At 34.8% G+C, this 12,134-nt stretch overlaps 1 protein-coding gene across 2 annotated transcripts in view; it reads left to right on the forward strand.

Moving 5' to 3' along the window:
* Nucleotides 1–4,436: 4,436 nt before the first annotated feature.
* Nucleotides 4,437–12,134, forward strand: part of LOC149958958 (glucose dehydrogenase [FAD, quinone]-like) — a 38,892-nt gene continuing 31,194 nt past the window's right edge. Inside the window, exon 1 of one of the 2 annotated variants that reach the window (XM_090165104.1) lies at nucleotides 4,437–4,505. The gene's annotated coding sequence lies outside the window, so the exon portion shown is untranslated. Of the gene's footprint in view, nucleotides 4,506–5,592; nucleotides 5,786–12,134 lie in introns of those variants that run through there. The other variant, XM_090165103.1, reaches the window with a different exon arrangement.

The following is a 12,134-nucleotide window of genomic DNA, read 5'->3' on the forward strand; positions in this document are numbered from 1 at the left end:
ATTTAATTAATTTAAAGAGAACCATTTAATTAATTAATGGTTACTGACAATAGGTGGTATTCACGAGAAGATGGCGGCCATTGCTCTAAGGTAGATAGTTATGGGGGAAAGGGGGATGACACTAGCCTTCCACTACAGCGATGATGACGTCACGTGAATACACCCTATTCATTTGAGCTTTACTCTACTCAATAAGCGCTATGCTTAGGTAGCCCTTACCCCACCTGGTGGCAGAAAACGTCAGCCATAAATAATGTAATTGCTTGTAAATCGCGTTACAAAATAAATGTTTGAGACTAAAGTTAGTTAACACCCTTCTCGTTCCCCATTTTATCTCAAAATTGCGATTATCTATAATTCTATAGTCTGAATGCTTGCAATTGAAATCCTCCAAAAAGGATAATTACTTGTACTCAGATCAGCAGATAATTAAGCGTTAGTGACTCAACAGTACTCCTCTTCAAACGTACCTCTGTTAAAAAGGGAAGTTCTTTATTTCTGCTCCCATAATATTATTGTGTGTAATAGGATACAAGACGAGGAAATATTTATCTGGACAATACTACATTCCACTTTTAAGTTGATTTTGATAGAGTAGTGTGATTTCCCCGTACCCACGCATTCCAGAGAATCACGGTGGAAATTTTGATATGATACCTAGTGAAATGGTATATACTGGGACAGTTACGAACGATAAAATTTACCAACGAACATTTTAAATGACATTCAGAGTAAACTATATTCACTTACATTTCAATGTAGTATTTTCCAGACCAAATTTGCAAAGTCGTGTTGCCCACTACTCTTCATAATAGCAAATTTGCCAACAAACATTCTAAATGACAGAGTTACTCTATTAACTCACATTTCAATGTAGTATTGTCCAGACCAAATTTGCAAAGTCGTGTCACCTACTACTCCCAATAATAGCAAATTCATCATCGAACATTCTAAATGACATTCAGAGTTATTATAATAATACATTTTATTGAACAGGAAAAGAAAGTTTACACTTATTGCGCCCTGCTATACATTTTTGGTAGAAAATAAAAAACATTTTGGTAGAAAATAAATACATTTCGGTAAAAAATAAATACATTTTCGGTAGAATATAAATACATTTTTGGTAGAAAATAAATTCATTTTTGATAGAAAATAAATACATTTTTGGTAGAAAATAAATTCATTTTTGATAGAAAATAAATACATTTTTGGTAGAAAATAAATAAATTTTTGATAGAAAATAAATACATTTTTGGTAGAAAATAAATAAATTTTTTATAGAAAATAAATACATTTTTGTAAATTTTATATTTACTATATATAAAATATGATGTAAAAGTTACTGTAATTTAAAGCTACATTTCCAAAGAACAAATTAGAAACTGTGGTACTTGATTTCGGTAGTAAATTGTAGCTTGAGCAGCCTTTCTTGCAACTAACACTTTCTTTAAATAGCTATCAATTTCCATAAAGTTTGCAGTAACCAATCTATTGAATTATGAACCGGTCTATTTCAAACTTTATTTCTTTAAGATACAAAAAGGTTTTTTTATGATGTATGTGTATCCAATACCCCCCGTAGTTTTTGCCATCTTGGGAACTACAGACTTATATTTTTATTTTTAATATATTCTTAAGCATTTCGGTTAAACATATTCTATTCATAGCTCCTACAATAATGTATTTGACGATCCGAGGATGCCATGGTCTAGTTTTGCCCCTGGCACTAACAAGGGGAGGTGAAACTTCACCGGAGTGTGCTACCTAGGAGCAACAAACACAGCACCCCACACAAGGAGAACGCAACGCGTCAAAAGTCGTGCATTTTCTTGCGTACATTTTTCATTGGTTAGACGCTTTAGCGCCTGCTGCCGTCGGAAGGGGAAAATTCGGAAATTGTCTTCCCCCTTTCCGTAAAACGTTCAGTGTAAAGGTTCGTCTACATAGTTATTCTTCCTAGGAAAGAATGAATTATATTCTTGGGTTCTTATTTGTGATTTAAGGTCGTAAAGATCGTTTAAAAATATTTATACCCCCATCGGAAGAAGTACTAACACTTCTTTTATTATTTTGTCGTGTTGATGTAAGTTATTGTCAACCGAAAAGTTTTCGACTTGTCAGACTAGTATTTAACGTATAACGAAAAATTTATTTTTAAACGATTGGAAAATTGAGGGGAATAAATTTTCTTAAAAAGGAGTTTAAAGTAGGAATTATATTGGCGTTGTATTTAATATTTTGGCCGCTAGAAGCGCTGTTGTTTGACGTTTAGGGGGCTGAGTTTATAGGAGTCACTATTCCTACCGTAAATTGCAAAATTATTCCTTTCTAGCTAAATTATTCGCAGTACAGATTGGCCAACCAAAATATGACGTTTTGGTGATTGCTAACCATAGCAAACAAAACATGACGTTTTCGTGATTGCTAACCATAGCAAACAAAATATGACGTTTTCGTGATTGCTAACCATAGCAAACAAAATATGACGTTTTGTGATTGCTAACCATAGCAAACAAAACATGACGTTTTCGTGATTGCTAACCATAGCAAACAAAATATGACGTTTTCGTGATTGCTAACCATAGCAAACAAAATATGAAGTTTTGGTGATTGCTAACCATAGCAAACAAAATATGACGTTTTCGTGATTTGCTAACCATATTCAACAAAATATGACGTTTTCGTGATTGCTAACCATTGCCAACAAAATATGAAGTTTTGGTGATTCCTAACCATAGCAAACAAAATATGACGTTTTGGTGATTGCTAACCATAGCAAACAAAATATGACGTTTTGGTGATTGCTAACCATAGCTAACAAAATATGACGTTTTGGTGATTGCTAACCATAGCAAACAAAATATGAAGTTTTGGTGATTGCTAACCATAGCAAACAAAATATGAAGTTTTGGTGATTGCTAACCATAGCAAACAAAATATGACGTTTTGGTGATTGCTAACCATAGCAAACAAAATATGACGTTTTGGTGATTGCTAACCATAGCAAACAAAATATGACGTTTTGGTGATTGCTAACCATAGCAAACAAAATATGACGTTTTGGTGATTGCTAACCATAGCAAACAAAATATGACGTTTTGGTGATTGCTAACCATAGCAAACAAAATATGACGTTTTGGTGATTGCTAACCATAGCAAACAAAATATGACGTTTTGGTGATTGCTAACCATAGCAAACAAAATATGACGTTTTGGTGATTGCTAACCATAGCAAACAAAATATGACGTTTTGGTGATTGCTAACCATAGCAAACAAAATATGACGTTTTAGACAACCAAAGAGATTATGGCTGATTTGATTCTGTTCAGCTATGATCATGAGGGCATTGGTAGCGACGTTAAAAATAGCCTCATAGTCACCATAATTATAAATAAATACGTTTTTGGTGAAACTAGTAAAATTATCCTATTTTTTTAAAAAAAAAAGTGCCGTCATGATTGAGTCATGGGTGGTTGTTACAAATTCGGAAGCTGACATTTTAAAAATATATTTTTTGCTAACTTCCATACGCCCAAAAAAATATAATTTTATTCTTCAAAATTACCCAAAGAAATTGTTAAAATTTCGAAAAACCACTTAGCCCCATATGGTGCCGGGTTGAACCGGTATTCAAATTAGGCGTTGAAGGGTTATTGGGCGACCCGATTGAAAGGGGGGGGTCTTATTAACACCCATCTCGTTGATTCCCCCTTTTAGATTTTAAATATTACCAGAAGTATATAATATCGCTGACACGATAGAAGTATGTCTTATCGTTGTAGGTACCGAAACAATTTCAAACTAAAAATTTCATTTTATATTTTAAATATTACCAGAAGTAAGTATCCATACGCCATTCCTCCTAATGTTATTTGCTGTTGGCTCGCGTGGCATGAAGGGCTTTCCACCACCCTCCTACGCATTGTAATCCGGCCACCTGAATTAAAGATATTGTAAGTCGCTTGATGAATTGGGCCTAAAGTGGTGCCTTGGGCATTAGCCTAGCTGATTATTAGTTTACTTGTATTAGATCATTGAATACATCATATTATACTAACTTTCTAAAACATTTATATAGAAAGTAGGGTTTCCATATGAGCGTAATTTCTATATTTTACATCCTCGGGAGGAGTAACATCCGCTATTTTGACCGTTAATTAGAAATCAAACCTTGCGAATGGGAATAAAGGGAAACTTATCTCTTAAAATATTTTATTTACTTATGATAGTACGCAACCCACGGATCCGGAAATTATATAGCGACATCTTACTTGGATATGTTCTAGAGAGGGATAGTCCGATTCACAAGGGGGTGTTCTATATATATATATATAAGACCTCGGATTTAGCGTTGGTGGTTTATTTTTCATTTTAAATTATTTTTGGTACTTCGGCCCCCTTTTCTGTCCCCCCACGTGAGACCTGTGAAATATTTCGACTTGTTTTTAAACCAAACGAGATTTTGATTTCACTATTTCAGTCGAATCGAAAGTGAAAGTCGGTAAGAAATTTTCCCCGATACGGTGAATTTTTTCGAATCGTTATAATTACTATTTAGACCCAATTACTTGCGTCAAAAAACCCTTTTTAATCGGGTTAATTTGGTGTCTTTAGGCGGAGTCACCTTTAAAAATGACTATGTTACGTGTCAAATTATTTTTCCTTAGCACGCGTATCGTAAATAATGGTTTTTGCTTAGGCGAATTCCGAAACGTAGTGGGATTTATTTAAAAAAAATATATAACATTTTTTAAGTTGAATTTTCGGTATTGGACAGTTTAGTGTATACGTTGAACGATCCATTCTGTGTCAACTACTTCGCGAACACTCGTGTTCAACTTTCGCACGCGCTTTTCCGAAAGATACGTTTTGATAAAATTGCACGCGATTTTCTGTAGGATAATAATTAATCTACGAAATTTGCTGGCGTTTTTCGGAGGATAATTTTAATCTACGAAATTTGCACGCGCTTTTCCGGAGGATAATACTATATCTACGAAATTTGCACGCGTTTTCGGAGGATAATTTTAATCTACGAAATTTGCACGCGCTTTTCCGGAGGATAATACTTTATCTACGAAATTTGCACGCGTTTTTCGAAGTATAATTTTAATCTACGAAATTTCCACGCGCTTTTCCGGAGGATAATACTATATCTACGAAATTTGCACGCGTTTTTCGGAGGATAATTTTAATCTACGAAATTTGCACGCGCTTTTCCGGAGGATAATACTTTATCTACGAAATTTGCACGCGTTTTTCGGAGGATAATTTGAATCTACGAAATTTGCACGCGCTTTTCCGGAGGATAATACTTTATCTACGAAATTTGCACGCGTTTTTCCGGAGGATAATACTTTATCTACGAAATTTGCACGCGTTTTTCGGAGGATAATTTTAATCTACGAAAATTGTACGCGATTTTTCAGAGACTCATTTTAATCTACGAAATTGCACGCGTTTTTGCGGATGACAATAGTTTATTTACGAAAATTGCACGCGCTTTTTCCGCTGACAATATTTAATTTACGAAAATTTCACACGTTTTTCGGAGAATAATTTTAATCTACGAAATTTGCAAGCGTTTTTCGGAGGACAATTTAAATCTACGAAATATCCAACGATTTTCCAGAGGATAATAATTTATCAACGAAATCGCACGCGCTTTAAAAAAACTAAAATTTTAAACGATGGATTCGGAACTCGGGCGTTAATGTGCTGTGTTAAAATGGGCTTTTTAAATATGCAAATTTTAGTCCCGTATTCCTGAAAGATTATAATGTGAGTAAAAAATGTATATTTTCATAATTTAATTATTTATATTGGAGAGAGTTTCTACGGCGGTTTTGAAAACGGGGAATTTTTGTCAAAACATCGTAATGATACCATTGATACCGGTATATTTGAAAGAATTACCTAGCATTTTTTTACAAATTAAAATAAAATATAGTTTAAGGGGAAATTTTCACACCGCGTCAATTAAACCAATTATTTTTTAATTCTATTTTTCCCGATTTTTCGTAGCCTTAAAACATTTAGTTTTTGCAGCCGAATTAATAATGCTCCTAGCGTTAATAATATTTATTTAATATTAGACTTCATTCTACTTTTTGGGGAATCCTATAATTTTGTTTTGTAGAATTCAAGCCATTTTAAAATTTTAATTACGTAATTAAAAATTAAGACAATACAAAATAAAATAAAATAAAATAAAACAGAATATAAATTATACAGTTTTTTGTATTATTTTATGACGGATGACAATTTGATTATTTTGACACTAAGACTTCGGTGTGTCGTTATTCTCTGTGATAATATTTCACGATCAGGGTCCGTTGTCTCACAGCGTGCGACACTGACGTATCTTCGAACAAAAGTGTCACAATCTGTGTCCCATTTACTGTCGCGTAGAAAATTACCATTTCCCGCGGCTGACGATTTGAAATGTATAATTTTCTGCCTTCATAGGTTACTGGGACCTGCTTTAACTCTTTTTATTTATCCAAAGTAATTTCACTTTTTTATGAATGCTGTTTTTTTCTTTCCTGTACATTTCGTATTCTTTACAATTCTTCGATTGTGTTTTTTTATTCGGTAAAATCTTGTTTAACTGAAATGGTTCTTTAATTTACGCGACTATTATGTTAGAAGGTCTAGTTATGTCTAAATGTACTCAAGTTCAAGCTTCGGGTTTTGGTCGGATGACCTAGCTTAGCTTCTTTCACGGGACTTTTATAACTGGAGTTTGCGTTAAATATAAGCTTTACCGACATCGATCGATTAGTTGGCCATTATAAATAATTTGAAAGGTAACTTACGGACATTGGTCGGCATTTGCACGAAAGATAATTTTACGGACATTGGTCGGTATTTGCACGAAAGATAATTTTACGGACATTGGTTGGCATTTGCACGAAAGATAATTTTACGGATATTGGTCGGTATTTGCACGAAAGATAATTTTACGGACATTGGTTGGCATTTGCACGAAAAATAATTTAACGGACATTGGTCGGTATTTGCACGAAAGATAATTTTACGGACATTGGTTGGCATTTGCACGAAAGATAATTTTACGGATATTGGTCGGTATTTGCACGAAAGATAATTTTACGGACATTGGTCGGTATTTCCACGAAAGATAATTTTACGGACATTGGTCGGTATTTGCACGAAAGATAATTTTACGGACATTGGTTGGCATTTGCACGAAAGATAATTTTACGGACATTGGTCGGTATTTGCACGAAAGATAATTTTACGGACATTGGTTGGCATTTGCACGAAAGATAATTTTACGGACATTGGTTGGCATTTGCACGAAAGATAATTTTACGGACATTGGTCGGCATTGGCACGAAAGATAATTTTACGGATATTGGTCGGTATTTGCACGAAAGATAATTTAACGGACATTGGTTGGCATTTGCACGAAAGATAATTTTACGGACATTGGTCGGTATTTGCACGAAAGATAATTTTACGGACATTGGTCGGCATTGGCACGAAAGATAATTTTACGGACATTGGTTGGCATTTGCACGAAAGATAATTTTACGGACATTGGTCGGCATTTGCACGAAAGATAGGCTTACGGACATAGACGGACATTTAAAATTGCTTGAAAGTAGCCTTATGGATATCGATGACCATTTGCATTTGCATGAACGATATCTTATAGGCATGGTCATTTTAATTTTAATTTGCTCGTAAGTAAGCTTACGCCCAACGACGGGCATTTGCATTGCACGAAAGATACCTTTTGAAATTGCTTGACATATAGTTTACGTCCATCGATGGGCATTTTACTCTGCTTGAAAGAAAGCCTATGGACATCGATGGTCATTTGAATTTGCATGGAAGAAACGCTTACGGACATCGATTAGCATTAGCATTTGCGGGAAAGATAGGCTTACAGACATCTATTAGCATTAGCATTTGCATGAAATATAAGCTTACAGACATCGGTTGGCATTGGCATTTGCATGAAATATAAGCTTACAAACATCGGTTGGCATTTGCATTTGCGTGAAATATAAGCTTACAGACATCGGTTGGCTTTTGCATTAGCGTAAAAGATAAGCTTACAGACATCGGTTGGCATTGGCATTTGCATGAAATATTAGCTTACAAACATCGGTTGGCATTTGCATTTGCGGGAAAGATAAGCTTACAAACATCGGTTGGCATTTGCATTTGCGGGAAAGATAAGCTTACAAACATCGGTTGGCATTGGCATTTGCATGAAATATTAGCTTACAAACATCGGTTGGCATTTGCATTTGCGGGAAAGATAAGCTTACAAACATCGGTTGGCATTTGCATTTGCGGGAAAGATAAGCTTACAAACATCGGTTGGCATTTGCATTTGCGTGAAAGATAAGCTTACAAACATCGGTTGGCATTTGCATTTGCGGGAAAGATAAGCTTACAAACATCGGTTGGCATTGGCATTTGCATGAAATATTAGCTTACAAACATCGGTTGGCATTTGCATTTGCGGGAAAGATAAGCTTACAAACATCGGTTGGCATTTGCATTTGCGGGAAAGATAAGCTTACAAACATCGGTTGGCATTTGCATTTGCGTGAAAGATAAGCTTACAAACATCGGTTGGCATTTGCATTTGCGGGAAAGATAAGCTTACAAACATCGGTTGGCATTTGCATTTGCGGGAAAGATAAGCTTACAAACATCGGTTGGCATTTGCATTTGCATGAAATATTAGCTTACAGACATCGGTTGGCATTGGAATTTGCATGAAATATTAGCTTACAAACATCGGTTGGCATTTGCATTTGCGTGAAAGATAAGCTTACAAACATCGGTTGGCATTTGCATTTGCGGGAAAGATAAGCTTACAAACATCGGTTGGCATTTGCATTTGCGTGAAAGATAAGCTTACAAACATCGGTTGGCATTTGCATTTGCGGGAAAGATAAGCTTACAAACATCGGTTGGCATTTGCATTTGCGGGAAAGATAAGCTTACAAACATCGGTTGGCATTTGCATTTGCGTGAAAGATAAGCTTACAAACATCGGTTGGCATTTGCATTTGCGGGAAAGATAAGCTTACAAACATCGGTTGGCATTTGCATTTGCGGGAAAGATAAGCTTACAAACATCGGTTGGCATTTGCATTTGCGGGAAAGATAAGCTTACAAACATCGGTTGGCATTTGCATTTGCGGGAAAGATAAGCTTACAAACATCGGTTGGCATTTGCATTTGCGGGAAAGATAAGCTTACAAACATCGGTTGGCATTTGCATTTGCGTGAAAGATAAGCTTACAAACATCGGTTGGCATTTGCATTTGCGGGAAAGATAAGCTTACAAACATCGGTTGGCATTTGCATTTGCGGGAAAGATAAGCTTACAAACATCGGTTGGCATTTGCATTTGCGGGAAAGATAAGCTTACAAACATCGGTTGGCATTGGCATTTGCATGAAATATTAGCTTACAAACATCGGTTGGCATTTGCATTTGCGGGAAAGATAAGCTTACAAACATCGGTTGGCATTTGCATTTGCGGGAAAGATAAGCTTACAAACATCGGTTGGCATTTGCATTTGCGTGAAAGATAAGCTTACAAACATCGGTTGGCATTTGCATTTGCGGGAAAGATAAGCTTACAAACATCGGTTGGCATTTGCATTTGCGGGAAAGATAAGCTTACAAACATCGGTTGGCATTTGCATTTGCATGAAATATTAGCTTACAGACATCGGTTGGCATTGGAATTTGCATGAAATATTAGCTTACAAACATCGGTTGGCATTTGCATTTGCGTGAAAGATAAGCTTACAAACATCGGTTGGCATTTGCATTTGCGGGAAAGATAAGCTTACAAACATCGGTTGGCATTTGCATTTGCGTGAAAGATAAGCTTACAAACATCGGTTGGCATTTGCATTTGCGGGAAAGATAAGCTTACAAACATCGGTTGGCATTTGCATTTGCGGGAAAGATAAGCTTACAAACATCGGTTGGCATTTGCATTTGCGTGAAAGATAAGCTTACAAACATCGGTTGGCATTTGCATTTGCGGGAAAGATAAGCTTACAAACATCAGTTGGCATTTGCATTTGCATGAAATATTAGCTTACAGACATCGGTTGGCATTGAAATTGTAGTGAAAAATAAGTTTACGGACATCGATGGCAATTTCCAATCGCGTGGGAGAATACATTGAAAAATCTTTTGCTAACACTCGTTATCACTTCTTTATAACATAAATTTGGTGACAGATCCGCCATTAATATGGAATTTTATATTCCAACCGCTTTTTTCCAACCGTTGAAAAAAACTTTATCCTCCAAAGCCGCCATTACCGGGGAATACGGATATGTTGCGTGTGAAATATAGTGGTTGACATGACACGGGGCCGTCATAAATCTAAAACTACCTACGTAACTCAATTTCGTTTTTAAATCGGAGGCACCCTTTGGCAAAACCGGACACAGGAAGGATCGTGTCTTCCGTCACGTAGGCCCCTCACTCGGGTACTATCCGAATTTGGAAGATTAAATATTGTTACTTTCACTCCGAAATCGGGTTCCCCCCGCTCACAACGAAAGGGGGACACATAGCCTAAAAACCGAAAAAGGTGTAGATGACAATATTACCAAACCACTTTTTTTGGGGACAGTGTGTCACACCATAAGTCTTTTTTTTCATAAGTATGACACACACTTAATGATCTTCACGTGTAAAAAGTGTAGACCACAATATTACCTAACTTTTTTTGGGGACAGTGCGTCATACCTTAAATTTATATTTTTTTATAAGTATGACATTTTCAATTTTGGGAACAGTGTGTACACACCATAAGTTTATTTTTTTCAAATAAGTATGACATTTTAAATTTTGGGAACAGTGTGTCACACCATAAGTTTATTTTTTCAAATAAGTATGACATTTTAAATTTTGGGAACAGTGTGTACACACCATAAGTTTATTTTTTTCAAATAAGTATGACATTTTAAATTTTGGGAACAGTGTGTCACACCATAAGTTTATTTTTTCAAATAAGTATGACATTTTAAATTTTGGGAACAGTGTGTACACACCATAAGTTTATTTTTTTCAAATAAGTATGACATTTTAAATTTTGGGAACAGTGTGTCACACCATAAGTTTATTTTTTTCAAATAATTATGACATTTTAAATTTTGGGAACAGTGTGTACACACCATAAGTTTATTTTTTTCAAATAAGTATGACATTTTAAATTTTGGGAACAGAGTGTCACACCATAAGTTTATTTTTTTCAAATAAGTATGACATTTTAAATTTTGGGAACAGTGTGTACACACCATAAGTTTATTTTTTTCAAATAAGTATGACATTTTAAATTTTGGGAACAGTGTGTCACACCATAAGTTTATTTTTTTCAAATAAGTATGACATTTTAAATTTTGGGAACAGTGTGTCACACCATAAGTTTATTTTTTTCAAATAAGTATGACATTTTAAATTTTGGGAACAGTGTGTACACACCATAAGTTTATTTTTTTCAAATAAGTATGACATTTTAAATTTTGGGAACAGTGTGTCACACCATAAGTTTATTTTTTTTCCATAAGTATGACATTTTAAATTTTGGGAACAGTGTGTCACACCATAAGTTTATTTTTTTTTCCATAAGTATGACATTTTAAATTTTGGGAACAGTGTGTCACACCATAAGTTTATTTTTTTCCATAAGTATGACATTTTATACTCTACTACTCTACACGTTTAAAAAATGTAGACCACTATATTACTTAACTGCATTTTTGGGGACAGTGTGTCACACCAGAAGTCTTTTATTTTCTATAAGTGTGACATTTTTCTATTCTTCACGTGTAAAAGGTGTAGAAGGCAATATTATCTAAAAGCGATTTTTGACTGCTAATTGTTTTTTTAATTTCCAGGCTACTTTCGTATAAAATCAGAAGAATGAAATTAAAAATAACTTTATTTACGCAATAATTTTTAAAAAATATAAAAAAATTTAAATGCCAACTAGTTTCGCGTCTATACAGGCGCATCATCGGGTAGGCGTAACGTTATGTCATACCAAAGTATATAATATTTTTCTATAAGTATGATACTTTCTATTCTTCGCATGTGATAGGTGAAATTT

The sequence above is a fragment of the Leiobunum rupestre genome, chromosome 2 (assembly GCF_980474605.1).
Source record: "Leiobunum rupestre chromosome 2, qqLeiRupe1.1.hap1, whole genome shotgun sequence".
NCBI classification, from domain to species: Eukaryota; Metazoa; Arthropoda; class Arachnida; order Opiliones; family Sclerosomatidae; genus Leiobunum; species Leiobunum rupestre.